This window comes from Heloderma suspectum, chromosome 1 (genome assembly GCF_057233095.1).
Source record: "Heloderma suspectum isolate Gila_16-S chromosome 1, 16-S_ref, whole genome shotgun sequence".
Taxonomy (NCBI): Eukaryota; Metazoa; Chordata; class Lepidosauria; order Squamata; family Helodermatidae; genus Heloderma; species Heloderma suspectum.
Genome location: NC_139458.1, coordinates 78,044,770 through 78,060,568, shown reverse-complemented (window position 1 = coordinate 78,060,568; position 15,799 = coordinate 78,044,770). Strand labels below are relative to the sequence as shown.

At 42.2% G+C, this 15,799-nt stretch overlaps 1 protein-coding gene across 21 annotated transcripts in view; it reads left to right on the top strand.

The window, feature by feature from the left end:
• Positions 1-15,799, top strand: part of RAD51B (RAD51 paralog B) — a 575,587-nt gene that overhangs the window by 394,645 nt on the left and 165,143 nt on the right. The window lies entirely within an intron of this gene.

Genomic DNA, 15,799 nt, shown 5'->3' with positions numbered 1-15,799 from the left:
TGACTGTTCCAAATTTGTTGGCATATTGAGTGCAGCACTTTAACAGCATCATCTTTTAGGATTTTAAATAGCTCAGCTGGAATACTGTCATCTCCACTAGCTTTGTTGTTAGTAATGCTTCCTAAGGCCCACTTGACTTCACTCTCTAGGATGTCCAGCTCAAGTTCAGTGACCGCACTATCATGGCTATCAGGAACATTAAGATCTTCCCTGTATAGTTCTTCTGTGTATTCTTGCCACCTCTTCTTAATCTCATCTGGTTCTGTTAGGTCCCAGCCTTCTTTGTCCTTTATCATGCCTGTCTTTGCACAAAACGTTCCCTTGAGATCTCCGATTTTCTTGAAGAGATCTCTAGTCTTTCCCATTCTGTTGTTTTCCTCGAGTTCTTTGCATTGTTCATTTAAGAAGGCCTTCTTGTCTCTCCTTGCTGTTCTCTGGAACTCTGCATTCAGTTGGATATATCTTCCCCTTTCTCCCTTGCTTTTTGCTTCCCTTCTTTCCTCAGCTACTTGTAAAGCCTCCTCAGACAGCCACTTTGCTTTCTTGCATTTCTTTTTCTTTGGGATGGATTTTGTTGCTGCCTCCTGAACAATGTTACGGACCTCCATCCATAGTTCCTCAGGCACTCTGTCTATCAGGTCTAATCCCTTAAATCTCTTCCTCACCTCCACTTCATAAGGGATATGATTTAGGTCCTACCTGAATGGTTTAGTGGTTTTCCCTACGTTCTTCAATTTAAGCTGAAATTTTGCAACAAGAAGCTCATGATCTGAGCCACAGTCAGCTCCAGGTCTTGTTTTTACTGACTGTACAGAGCTTCTCCATCTTTGACTGCAAAGGACATAATCAATCTGATTTCGATATTGACCATCTGGTGATGTCCATGTGTAGAGTCGTCTCTTGTGCTGTTGGAAAAGAGTGTTTGCTATGATCAGCGTGTTCTCTTGGCAAAACTCTTATTAGCTTTTGTCCTGCTTCATTTTGTACACCAAGGCCATGCCTGCCTGTTATCACCAAGGCCAGTGATTTCTTGACTTCCTACTTTAGCATTCCAATCCCCTATGATGAGGAGGACATCTTTTTTTGGTGTTTGTTCTAGGAGGTGTTGTAGGTCTTCATAGAACCGATCAACCTCAGCTTCTTCGGCCTCAGTGGTTGGGGCATAGACTTGAATCACTGTGATGTTGAATGGTTTGCCTTGGATTCGTACTGAGATCATTCTATCGTTTTTAAGATTGTACCCCAGTACTGCTTTTCCCACCTTTTTATTGACTATGAGTGCTACTCCTTTTCTTCTAAGGGATTCTTGTCCACAGTAGTAGATATGATGGTCACCTGAATTAAATTCGCCCATGCCTGTCCATTTTAGTTCGCTGATTCCCAAGATGTTGATGTTCAGTCTTGCTATCTCATGTTTGACCACCTCCAGCTTACCTTGATTCATTGATCTGACATTCCAGGTTCCTAAACAATATTGTTCTTTACAGCATCGGACTTCCTTTTCACCACCAGACACATCCACAGCTGAGTGTCCTTTTGGCTTTGGCCCAGCCGCTTCACTCTTTCTGGCGCTACTTGGAAATACCCTCTGCTCTTCCCCAGTAGTATATTGGACACCTTCCGACCTGAGGGGCTCATCTTCCGGCGTCATATCTTTTAGCCTTGTGATATGTTCCATGGGGTTTTCTTGGCAAGAATACTGGAGTGGGTTGCCATTTCCTTCTCCAGTGGACCACATTTTGTCAGAACTCTCTGCCATGACATGTCCGTCTTGGGTGGCCCTGCACGGCATAGCTTATGGCTTCACTGAGTTACGCAAGCCCCTTCGCCACAACAAGGCAGTGATCCATGAAGGGGATATTACTTAGATAAGAGTATTCAATGGGCATATTACTTAGTACACCCATTGAATACTCGTATTTGTCTGTTGTCTAATCTGCTTTTGTTTACATGCAATGACGTTTCATTTCTGTGTCTCCCATACAGTTACAGAAGCTAGATGCATGTTTGCCAACTGTGGAACTTGTGCACAGTTGTTTAAAAATAATCTGAGACCCATTTTACTAACTAGGAAATGCCACAGCAATGCTACTCCAACACAATTTTTCTTGAAGAAACTTTCATAGGCGACAAAAATAAAGTCTCCAGCGGAACAAGGGGGATTTTAAGTGTATTGAAATCGGTGAGGAAAATTGAAATGGGACAAACAGGGGAGGATTGGAATGAACTAGACATGAAGAAAGAAACAGGTGAATTTGGGGACTGAAACAAGAGTGAGAGTAGGAATGGCAAGTGATAAGAGGAAATTTTGTGCAAGGAGAGAAGTCACAGGCAAGTAATGAATCACAGAATTAAGACTATTATGGAGGGGAAGTGCACAGAGAAAATGTAATGAATACCTAAAATGTGAAAGCAAGAAAATAGGAAGAAATTCAATGACACCTTTGAAATCCAAAGAAAAAAAGAGGGTGGTTAACACCGTATTTGGAAAGCTTAAGGATGTAACCTGAATTTATGTTTATTCTGTCAAAAGAACCAGTTTAGCAGTCATTTTTAAACTTAGCTATGTGTATGTGTTTTCTGTCCTATACTGGTTCATAGAATTATAGAATACTACGGTTGGAAGGGGCCTATTACAACATCAAGTCCAACCCCCTGCTCAATGCAGGAATCTAAGTCAAAGCATCCCTGACAGGTGGCTGTCCAGCTTCATCTTGAATGCCTCCAGTGTGGGAGAGCCGACTATCTCCCTAGGTAGTTGGTTCCATTGTCGTATTTGCTGTAAGAGTCAGGAGGTTTTTCCTGATGTTCAGCCGGAATCTGGCTTCCTGTCACTTGAGCCCATTATTCTGTGTTCTGCACTTTGGGATGATTGAGAAGAGAGCCTGGCCTTCCTCTCTGTGACAACCTTTCAAGTACTTGAAGAGCGCTATCATATCTCCCCTCAGTCTTCTCTTCTCGAGGCTAAACATGCCCAGTTCTCTCAGTCTCTCCTCATAGGGCTTTGTTTCCAGTCCCCTGATCATCTTCGTTGCTCTCCTCTGAACCCTCTCCAGTTTGTGTGCATCCTCTTAAAATGTGGTGCCCAGAACTGGACACAGTACTCCAGATGAGACCTAACCAGTACTGAGTAGAGGGGAACTAGTACTTCACGTGATTTGGAAACTGTACTTCTATTAATGCAGCCCAAAATAGCATTGCCTTTTTTTGCAGCCACATCACATTGTTGGCTCATATTCAGCTTGTGATCGACAACAATTCCAAGATCCTTCTCGCTTGTAGTATTGTTGAGCCAAGAATCCCCCATCTTGTAACTGCACATTTGTTTTCTTTTTCCTAGGTGCAGAACTTGGCATTTATCCCTATTAAATTTCATTCTGTTGTTTTCTGCACAGAGCTCCAATCTATCAAGATCACTTTGAAATTTATTTCTGTCTTCCAAGGTATTAGCTATCCCGCCCAATTGTGTGTCATCTGCAAATTTGATTAGCATTCCCTGCACCTCCTCATCCGAGTCATTAATAAAAATGTTGAAGAGCACTGGGCCCAGGACTGCGGTTGTGAGAAGCAAATGAGAAACAAAAACAAAACTAAAGTAGAGCAGCACATGTTCTCCAGTGGACTGCATTGTTTTAAATGATGAGTTAAATCCAGTCTGAATGATATTGGTTTTGTCTCTGTAAACAGGAACTTTAACAGTACCATATTAACTTGTCTTCTGGGAAGTATGCTAGAAAGAGTTCATTCATTCATTTACACCCTGCTTTTCAAATTTATTTCCCAAGGCAACTTAAAACAGAAGAAGCGTATTACAACAACAACACTAAAAATCAAATAAAGCACTAAAATATAGAGCACTTTTAAAAACCAGCAGCACAAAGTAAAAACAGCAGAGTCCATAGTAAAATGGCTTCCAGAATAAAAATGTTTTCCGATGCCATTAAATCGGGAATGCCGGGGGGGGGGGGTTCTATAACTGTGGCACCACCACTGGGAAGACCTAGTCCCTGGTACCAGATTATTATTAATGATGGCCCAGAGAGGATGGCCTCTGTTGTGAATCTTAATGCCACCCCCTTCTTGTCCTCTTCCATCCTTGGTGCTCTGACTTGGCCTGTCAACTTGCTCTAGACCCTGGTGGTAGTAATGCTTAATGCCAGGTCAGAGTGACCTGCTTTGTATGACCAAGACCTGGGTGGATGAGCTGAGAGGAGCTGATCTTGTTCAGCTAGGTCCATCTGGATTCTTGGTGAGTCACTAATGCAGACTTAAGGGTTGGAGAATGGGAGTAGCAGTACTCGATCTCAATTCCATCTGCCTCTCCAAGATTCTTGTCCAGCAGGCACTGGTTTTGTGTGTTTGTTCCCTATGTTGGGCGCTAGGAACAGAGTGAGTGGTGGGAATGCTGATGAAGAAACAGTACTTCTATGCCCCTGTGCATCCTCAGGGTGTCATCTAGCAGAGCTTTTCCAAGTAGTTCAGAGCCTATTCCATCTTGACCCACAGGGCATGTACAGAAGCTCTCAGAAGTATGCTGAGACATGTTTGCAAGACCCTTCAAGGGTAAAATCACTTATATCCACCATGACTTAGATGCCATGAGTTCTGTAGTTTAATTAATGAATGTGTCCAGCACCATCTGGTCCTGGTTTGTGGGATGAATTTCAGTTATAGCAACCTGAGGAGGTGGACAGGGTGCTTGGAGGGATGCAACCTACCACATGTCTGCTCAGCTGTTGCCCATCATAGTTGATAACATGGCTCGGTCTAGGGGGTAATTAATGCCTCCCTGCGAGAGGGAGACATCCCAGATACCTTGAAAGGGGCAGTTGTGAGACCACTCTTCAAGAAATCCACCCTGGATCCCAAGGATTATAATAACTATGAAACAGTTGCAACTATTGGGGTCCTCAATACTACTTCTGAGACCACCTCAGCTGAAGCAGAGAAACTCTTAGGCAGTGGGGTGGATAGCACACTAAAAAAAAATCCCAGTGCCATCTCAAGAGCCCAATACTATGTACAAACACTCAGAACAGGCTAGTTTGTGGATGGATATCAGGAAAGGGAGAAAGAATCTCAATGGACCACACCAACACCACCTCCCTGCCCACCAAGCCAATGCTGATGTTTCACCTGAAAACCGGGTGAGCAGAGTTGAGAGAGATTCAGTCCTCCCGCTTTGTCCATCCAAGTCTGCAGGATTCATGCCAAGCTGATAGGTTTATCCAGCATTAAATCCTGGGTGGTGGGAGGCTTTTTTTAACCATTAACCAACCTCTTATTTAACAGCACCCTCAGACTCAATGGATCACTGAATGTCTACCAGTATCCTTAAGATTGGAGAATCTAAAATAATGTCTTTGCATCATGAAGAGTGAGAAAAAGGCATCAATACATTTATTATTCTTGTAATAATTCAAGTTACATATAAGTTCAGTGCACTGGAACTGGGATATAATATTTTAGTGCCTAAGGTAGGTAAGCACAGTAGGTGTAAAATGTGGGCCCTGCCCACATGGTTACAATACAGGTAAAATGCATCCTAATATATCACACAGTTGTAGCATATGATTTGCCTTCACCTTTGTCTCTTGCCACTGCCTGTAATTTGCCAATGAGCAAATAACAGGTAGAAAAGTAACTGCTCTCTTTCTCTATCCTGTTTGTGCAATAGCATCACTAACAATGGAGGCATTCTGATCAGCTTCACCTCTGGGCACCATCCTAATATAACAACAGCTTTCTATTTGACAACAAAGAATAACACTTTCTCAGGAGATTCATCAGTGGTGCCAGCAGGTAGCAACACGCCATCCAAGCAGCCTCTTCTAAACAGTAGCCATGGCCCATGATGCCTTTTCAGAAGTCCTGCACCATCTTTCTGGCAGTACTTGTGCAGCCAAATGGCTCAGGTACCTGAAGTAACTCAGATAAAGCCCTCCACACAGAATACCTGGAAATAAAGGTAAAAGGTAAAGGTGTCCCCAACCAGTCGTGTCCGACTCTAGGGTGCGGTGCTCATCCCCGTTTCTAAGCCGAAGAGCCAGCGCTGTCCGAAGACGCTTCCGTGGTCATGTGGCTGGCATGACTGAACACCGAGATGCACGGAACGCTGTTACCTTTCCCGCCGAGGCGGTACCTATTTATCTACTTGCAATTTCTTGCTTTCGAACTGCTAGGTTGGCAGAAGCTGGGACCGGAGATGGGAGCTCACTCCGTCATGCAGCACTCGGGTCTCGAACTGCTGACCTGCCGACCTTCCAGTCTGCAGTTCAGCATCTTAACCACTAAGCCACCGCGGCCCCTACACCTGGAAATAGCAGTGTCTAAATCACCCATTACTTTCACTTAACAGACAGTTGCAACTTGAACGTATTTGTTCAGTTGACAAAGAACCAGACACTCAAATGTTGATCTAATGCCTTTGAAGTTCTTTCCAATCATGCAGAGGGGGATAATAACAAGAGATCTGTTTTAAGGACTTCAGACCTTAGACATGTGGCCTATGTCTTGTTTCACAAGACTGCCTTTGAGCCATGAAGTGCCTCGCTGTTGGGCAGAGAAACATTAGCGATGCCTTTCTTGAACATTCTGTGGTTCTACAGCGCTACAGTTTGAAACATTTTGCACCTTTTCATCACTGGGTTTCTTGAGTTTAAGGACATTGGAGTGGGCTAAGTGGGGTTAGCACCTCTTACCTTGGATACTCTATGTGCCTTTAAATCTCTAGTTGAAGCTAGAAAAGGCAGTTGTGGCTTCTCCACAGCACTTCTTCCCTCCAGAAACCACTTCCCCTCAGCTGTTTTTCTTCTGGTGGTGGTTACTTTTGGTCTCACTACTTCAGGTAGGGCAAAGTAGGTTCACCCCATATGCACGTTGTGGGTGGGTTCAGCTCTGCCTTCCCCTCCCATGCTACATTTTAAATGCCCGAAACTCCCTGTTTGATATATTTCAGTGGCTTGATTCTTAAATAAAGGATGCTATCATCATCTAGTTGGCCTTTAAAGGGCAGTGTCCAATGTCCAGGGTGAGTATTAGCAACCCCGTATTGGTTGCATTACAGACTTGACTACAAACCACCCGCCCCCTTGACATCTGAAAGCCCATCCTAAACAGCAGCTCGTCTCCTCTACTTAAAGCTTATGTCAATATTTTGGTGTCTTCCTGCACCACCACACATCTCAGTCTTGCTGGCATGTTTCATAGGGTTTTCCAGAGTTCTTCTTGCTTTTCTTTTTCCAACAAAGATTTCTTTTCCAAAATTTCTGGATAAACTGTGTAAGAAGAGCATGCCCAGAATGGCCATCCCCAATGGCAACAAGAAACTTCCACATCTTGGAATGAAGCACTACGTCGAAATTGCCATGTCTCCTAACTGGCCATGATGAGAACTTACTGCCTTCAGGAAACTGTTAAAAAAATAATTATTTGAAATTTCAGCTTTAGCAAAGGTAAGAGCAGTGGCACAGTAAGAAAAGCTTCTAAAACATATATGGATTTAACTGCCGAAGGTTCTTCAGGGTTGTCACCAAGGTTTGCTGTAGAGCCACTGCAAACTGGCTGGACCAATCTTTTAAACTGGCACTCTTCTATCTAGGTTCTTTTCCTAAGTAACATGCTCAATAGTGATGAATGGCCTCTAACAGGCAAAAAAGCCAAGAAGGAGCCACTAGATGAACAGTCCTGGGAATGTCGCCTGTGCTTGTAATTGTTTTGCAAACTAAAGGTGTGCTGAGCCAAAATAGAAATAATAGCAGGGTCAGGGTAGGGCAAAGCCCTGCATTTCATTAGCTAGACTTTATGATTAAATATATAACACTAGGAGAAAGAGTAAAAGTGATGCTGTAGCATATTGTTCTTTGCCACTCAATTGCCTTAGTATAAATACTAGGTTTTTATTACAGGGATGAAGGGAATTCGTTTTAATTGTTTTAATTTTGGAATTAGGATAACTTTCTCCTGTGATATCGAGAAAGAACTTCTATGTAGTGCTGCATTTGAAGACACTTCAGAAATTAACTGGCTCATTATGTGGCATCCTGGTTAATAATCAGTCTGTGCAGCTCAGAATGTATGACGCCATGTTGAAAACAATTAATTTGACATGCCAGTTGCCCTGTGACTGCAGAGGGGAGGGAGGGACACCTTGGCCTCTGAACCCAGCCAGAGAACCAAAGGCTGCTGGTTCTCAGAACCAGCTGCATCTCAGGAAGTTCAGATCAGTCTGACTCCAGCTGGATATGTGCCAGTTAACAACTCATCTCTTCATGCTGGCATTGGGAGGGTTCGCACATCACACACCCAATTTTTCTGAACTCTAGATTACCATGAGTGAGACTATATGCTAGTTCATGCAGCTTGATCGTTTCCACTTGGCTCCTTCTGCCTGTGGGAGTGGCTAAACAAGCCAAGCCAAAGTTGTAACCCAAGAACAAACCTTGGGTTACAACTCTGGCTTGTTGGCGGAAAGACTAGCCAGAGTTTCTGGTTCAGACATCAAGCCAGGGACAGGTCCGCTCACGGTAACACAGAGTTTAAAAACATCAATGTTGGGTTGCTGTGACGTGAAGTGGGCCAATATCAAACTCGTTTCCCTCCTCTAGCTTTTCCCTCTATTCCCCTTCCCTTGTGCATTTTGTCTTTTCATTTGTAATCCTGAGGGCTGGGCATGTGTCTTATTTCTTCCCCTGTTAACTCTTGCCCACATTTCCCTCCCCTTCCTCTGTTGTCACACTGTTGCCTTTTGTAGATTTTAAGCCCCTTGGGGTAGGGACTTGGCCTCTCATTCATTGTAAAGCACCATTGTACATAGATGGCACTATATAAATAGATAATAATTTGTGCATAGCACCCACCTGTAGCAATTGAATTTTAGTTGCCTTGAGTTGCTATCAGTTAATTTCTGGAGATTATTATTATAATTATTCATAGTACATGCTTGAAGTTCTACTTTGGTGGCACGGGAGCAGTATAGAAGTGCTACCTAAATAAATGAATGTGTGGAAGTAGGAATTTTAGCAGGTGTAGCTAAACCCTGGTTGACATTAATTAAGACCAAGGTTATTTCAAGCATAACAACTAAGCATGGCTAAGGATTCATGCATGAGAAGAGAGACATCGTGAGGAAGGAGTGTACACTCTGTATGGCCCAGTTTCCTACAGTGCTGTGTTTACATTGGCCATTTGAATATAATCCCTTCTTTTGCCTTTAATAGCCAATTTCGGGAAGCCATTAAAAACTGGAAGTATAAGTCCTGCAGGTACACTGGCTTGTTCAGCAGCTTTATTAATTTACTTCCTTTTCACCCCAATCCTAAACACAATGCAGGAAGATATGTCTTGTTGAAATCAGTTGGACTCACGACTAAAAAGGATATGGTGAGATATTTCAGTGATCCTCCCCTTCAAACCAAGAACTTTCAGAACAGGTCACAAAGGATTGTTTTCTCATCTTGGATTCAAGAAAATTCAGTCTGGACTGTCTCCTTACATCTTTTATAAGGAGCCCTGAGAAGGGGGCCTGCCTTATAGAAATCCCTGTTTTGTTTTTTTCTTCCCTTGGGGTTTTCTATCAGCCTTTTCTTATAACAAGTAACAAGAAAGGCAGAATGGAGGCAGTTTCTGATATTGCCAGTGTTCTTTTCTTTCCCTCTTCCCTGTAGTGCAGTCACATTGCTAATTAATTGAATTCCCTACTTGCCTCTTTGTGAGTTATTTCTATTGCCCATTAGTAGAGCAGCTTGGGATTTGAGCTATGTTTTCACTCATCTTACTGGAATTTTGCTTTGCCCCCCCCCCTCTCCTCTCCCCCTTTGTTGTTGTTTCTGTGCACTGTGAAAGGCATTAGAGAAGCTTTAACACCAAGGGCCTATATTGTTCACAAACCCAGCTGCATACTTTTACACTCTACCTTGTGCGTCACAGCTATTCATCTTGATTTGTACTTGGCTCAACTGCAGATGCTGTAAATATGGTAATTTTACATTCCCTGTTTGGAAATGGTTTCAGGGCAGGTCTGACGGCAAGAACACTCTTTGATTTACACTGGTTTGTATTACCTCCATAGAGTTGGGAGGGAAATAAAGCTAGAACTAAAATGGTTTTGCTTAGAACCTCCTTTTAAGAAAAGGGAGGCTGAATCCAACTCTTTCTTAGTATGCAGATATACAATACTAGAAATGAGTACTTGACTTCGCAGGGAACCTTGCTAGCATGGACTGGAAAGACAAACTTTATATTATTATAGAATTTTGATGTACTTAGCTGCATTTTCTTATTGTTTCCTACTGTTCTCATTCTAAAGTGATGGAGCCACATAGCACTAGCTGAAGAACATGTTGTGATCCCCCAATGGGTATCAAGGTATAAGTAGCTTCTCTTCTATATTGCTGTTAAACTCTATAGAACAGGAGTGGCTATATCTGAAAAGGCCCTTGTGGAGACTGACTTTAGAAGAAGATAGCCATGCAAATGCATTAATATCCCATTTCATATATTCCAAAGGTGGGCTCATAAGTACTCCAGGTTGATGGTGTGTTTGCCCCAATTCCCATAGGAAGTTTTAGTTATTAAAGCTTTCTTCAATGCTCAGACTTTGAATGACATAAAGGAAACCTTTTTGATGTTTCCTGACATCCAACTTCTTGTGCATATATGGTTTGCCTAAGAATCTTGTTCGATGATTTTACTTTTGTTGGCTTTTCCCTTCTTCAGGAAGGAATGGTGAGAAAGTAATTAAGGCAATTTTTTGCATAAGACAGTCATTTCAAAGAAATCTCCGTGAAAATAGTTTTTATTTATATCTTGACATTTTGGACCTATAACATTTACCAGTTTTAAAAGTTACTTTCAAGAAGGCTAACGGACTACCTTGCTATATCCCAGGTCTGCTTTATTTAAAGGAAAGTATCTTGAACGGCCTACTTTGCTCTATGGTGTATTCTCATTTGTAGATTAGGACTGAACAGAGTAGTGTGCAATCAAGTAATCTCTCTTGATCATCTATCTAAATAAATTCCACTGGCGAGACATCAAAGGGCCTGCTCATTCCCATAGAGTAGGAAGTGTTGCTTCTTTCTGGCCAAACAGAAGATCCTTTAACATTAATTAACCTTTAATCCTCAACTGTATTTGGAATATGTTGAAGGGTTTTTTTTGCCATCCATTCCTTTGTCTCTTGAAAACAGTTCAGATATGCAAGTTTCTTCCAATAGGCTGGCATAATCCCCTTCCAGGAGCCCCTTGCATCTGGTGATGGTTAGGTCATAGAATCCCAGTTATTGCTTCTTGCAGCATCTGGAGCAGTATTAGTAAAATCAACATCTATAACAGCTATGCTCCCCTTTTGAAATGCATCCACTGTATCTAGGGTGTATAAGCTCAGTTCAAAAACAACATATCAAGGTGAGTGCAACTCTAACAAGTCAGACCCCTGGGCTCTTTTCATTCAAATCAGAGATATTTACCCAAGAAAAATAGAAAAGTGACAGAGTACACATGTTAGGAAAATATGCAGGCAGACACTGGAGAAAAAATAACATTCTGCCATAAGTAGCCACCTTGTTCCTGTAGTTTCCTCCCTTCAAGATTAGAACCAACTGTTTCTCATGCGCTTTCAAGCACCTACTGTGGTTTCCAGACAGCTGGCTGGAAAAGTCTGGGATCAGGCTTGAAAAAAATGGGTCATAGGTCAAGTTATTTTCACGAAAGCAATAGCTAAGTTCCTTTTAAATTTGTTACATTTCACTGTTTCTTCTTTCATTTTCCTAAACTGGTGGAAGGAACCTGAAGACATAACTTTATTTTCAGTCACAAATGATGGGCTGATAAAGATCATTTACCAAATTAGCTCACTGTTCCTTCAGTTTATGGTGAAAACAAATGTCTCTGCTTGTTAGGGCAGAGAACCAGCCCACTCTGATAGACGGTGAGAAGAAAATCAGTTAATCTTACCCCCCAAAGCATTCTATAATGTTCTGCCAACATTTAGCCTCCAAATTTGCCTCATTAACAACTGTACTGACTGAACATTAGTTGCAAAGTTCATTTGCTATATCACATAGGTGTGTGTATATTAAATTAAACTGCTATAATAGTCTCCCATTACAGAAGGTTTAAATATTGTTTTAGGCCTTTAATTTATACCATATTATAGCTTGAGGAGAGGGGTACCACAGAATATTCTCTGTCCCAACATTCACTTTAGGAGAAAAGTGTTTTTGTTAAATTGTATTTGCAAACAACACCAATAGCAGAGCTGAATGTCAATGGGTAGCATGCAGAACTGACTTGAAGGGAGAACAAGAGTGCTGTTCAATATGAGGATGAATGTTCAAAGATAGGTATTGGCATCACAACACTTAAAACTGAAGTCCGTCAAAATCTTGGAAGGATGACAGTGCAAACAGTGGTAGCAGTGGTGTTTGCTGCCTTCCAACTTTATTTTACATATTATCTTTGGTGGAGTTACAGAAGTGAGAAGCCGGAGCCCTCTCTGGTGCTTATGAATTAATATGCCTTTCTAGCATGATTCAGACAACTTTGGTGGAAAGGGGGTTTCCTGCAAGGAAAGGGTAATTTAATGCCAACTGCAGAATAACTGGTTATGATGGTGAATGCCTGTTTGTGTCAGAATCTCAAGCTGATTTCATGCAGGTCACTACCTAGGGATACTGCTTCCCCAGGGAAGCTGTGCTCCTTTGCTCTGGATAGAGTGTACTGGTGAGATGGGCAACATTATACTTATTATACTTATACAACATGGTGGAATAAGATTACAGACCCAATGGTAGCTTGTGATCTTCCTCTAGCAACCCTCTTTAAGTGTACCATTGCCCCTTGTCATGAGGCTACTGCAGGGCTGGCCCTACCATTATGCAAAGTGAGGCAGCCACGTCAGGTGGTAGATGGCAGCCCCCCCAGATGTTCCTCCTCAGCCCCTCCCCAATCATTCACCTCTGTTGGAAGACAGAACTACATGTGCCATGCAGCCTGTTCTGTTTCCCATAAACTGCCCTCCTGCCCTCAGGTATGTTGGAGGATTCTAGCCCATCATCAGTATTGATATAAGATTCAAATGACCATCCAGTCAGCTTCTGTACATGGAATGGGCAAGGGGGACCATCTTGTCCCTCACCTCGGGCAAAATGTCTTCGTCCATCCCTGGGTTAATGAAATGTAAGGTTGCATCCTGTGTTAAAAGAACCTTTCAAATACGAAATCTATTATTCTCTTTTACCATCACTAGAATGGTCAAATAATATTTTCAAACTTCACAGTATTAATGGTTTAATTATTATAGATGCCTTAGAATAGCAAAATGCACTTATATTTATAACACAGGAAGATAGCATCTGTTTTTACGTGCTGATAGTATCATAGATTCCCAGCATAGTGACTTGAGAGTGTTCCATTTTCCCAATGCTAATTTGTCCTGTAAAAGTGTTGTTTTATTCTGTATTGTTTAAACTGAGGTTTATAACACTGAACAAAAGACTTTCATTCCCTACTTGACAGACTTTTTTGCTTGGTGAACAGTAACCCTGATATGTTTTCTTTCCTGTTTATCTCTCTGAAGGAAAGGGAGACACTACGTCAAGACTGATAGAATAAGAATTAAACTCTACAGTCCATGCCCTTGCCTGTTCAACCACAAGACGTTTCCTTTCTCCTCCCCCACACCCAGTTTTGCTCTATTCTTTTAAGCAAGCAGGATATTGAAATTTACAACACTTCTGGTCTTTGAAGTGCTAAGTAAACAAGGTTGTGGTGAATTTGATTGCATCTCCTGTTCATAAGCAGTGAAAAATAAGTACTGTTGGGTGAAAGGAGAGACCACTTCAGAAGGTCTACTGCTTTGGAACGGCTACTTTATTTTTTCATACCTTGAGATTCAACAGTTCAGATATCTGTGGTGAAAGGAATGTGCACTCTTAAAAAGAAGGAAATGTTGACGTTTGAACATTTTTCCTTCTAGTTACCCACCTATGTGTACTGAAGACACAGAGCATGGTAGTGCCGGCAAGTGGCGGTGCAGTTTGCAATCCTAGAAGAGGTGTTGTCAGCACACGTTGTGCTATGATTCATCATCCTTTCTGTCACTAGGTCTATTTCTTACACAGCCATGTAAGTGGGAGTGTGAGAACAGCCCCTGCAAGTGTGCTGTTAGATATCTGTTCAGCCTAAATCTGTATGTCTCCAAAGTGTGTGCGTTTTAGCGGTATGATTTGCTGTAGGCCCATTGCCACTAATAACAGAACCAGGCTTGGTCCAGGCTTCATTACACTATGCGTTTGATGGTCATAATGGGAGTTTTAGGGTGCAATCCTATGGCCACTAGACAGCAGCTGGATGGTCATAGCATTATTTGGTTTTCACGATTGGCGGTTGCCTCTGAGTTCGGAGGCAGCTGCCTATCCTCATAGGATTGCTCTCTTAAAGGCATATCAGTTTTCAGAATTTTTCCATTGTATTTGAAATGATCTCTGGTTTTGTGGGGGTGGGGAAAGGTTTTTTTTAAAATAAAAAATAACAAAGCTGTCAAATCATACCAGAGTGTGTAACTTATCGCAATGCGGAGACCCATTAGCATGTGAGCTTTACCTTGGCATGTTGAGTCTAAAAGTTTACCAAAACGTACACAAATAGTGACTGGTTCTAAGAACTGAGCAAACCTCAGCTTTGCATATGGCAGAATCTGGAAACCACAACTCACTAAAGAATTTCAGTGTGATGTTTGGCTGGCTGAAGGAAGTCAGCATGGCTGAAGCAAGCCTGTGGTTAGACATCTCTGCAGTAGGAAGATCTAGATTCCCGCCCCCCCCCCTTCAAACAAGTGATAATTTATTTTACTCTGTAGTTTGAAGCAGCAACACCTGTGTAACCTTGGTTAATGAGACCAGCTCCAAGCGCCTTCCTGCACTTAGCAAATGTCCTGTCAGCTTGACAAACATTTTCCTTTTAGAATGCAAAACAGTTTGAAAGCTATATTCTTGCCAGCTGAATAAAAGGCAAGCATCACTGGATATTTTTAACATTATGAATGTGTGTGCGTGTGTGTGTGTGTGTGTGTATGTATGTGTATATATATATATATATATATATATATATATATATCACTGCCTTGTTGTGGTGAAGGGGCTTGCGTAACTCAATGAAGCCATAAGCTATGCCGTGAAGGGCCACCCAAGACGGACAGGTCATGGCAGAGAGTTCTGACAAAATGTGGTCCACTGGAGAAGGAAATGGCAACCCACTCCAGTATTCTTGCCAAGAAAACCCCATGGAATGTATCACAAGGCTAAACGAGATGACGCCGGAAGATGAGCCCCTCAGGTCGGAAGGTGTCCAATATGCTACTGGGGTAGAGCAGAGGGTATTTCCAAGTAGCGCCAGAAAGAGTGAAGCGGCTGGGCCAAAGCCAAAAGGACACTCAGCTGTGGATGTGTCTGGTGGTGAAAAGAAAATCCGATGCTGTAAAGAACAATATTGTTTAGGAACCTGGAATGTCAGATCAATGAATCAAGGTAAGCTGGAGGTGGTTAAACATGAGATGGCAAGATTGAACATTGACATCTTGGGAATCAGCGAACTAAAATGGACAGGCATGGGCGAATTTAATTCAGGTGACTATCATATCTACTATTGTGGGCAAGAATCCCTTAGAAGAAATGGAGTAGCACTCATAGTCAACAAAAGGGTGGGAAAAGCAGTACTGGGGTACAATCTTAAAAATGATAGAATGATCTCAGTACGAATCCAAGGCAAACCATTCAACATCACAGTAATTCAAGTCTAT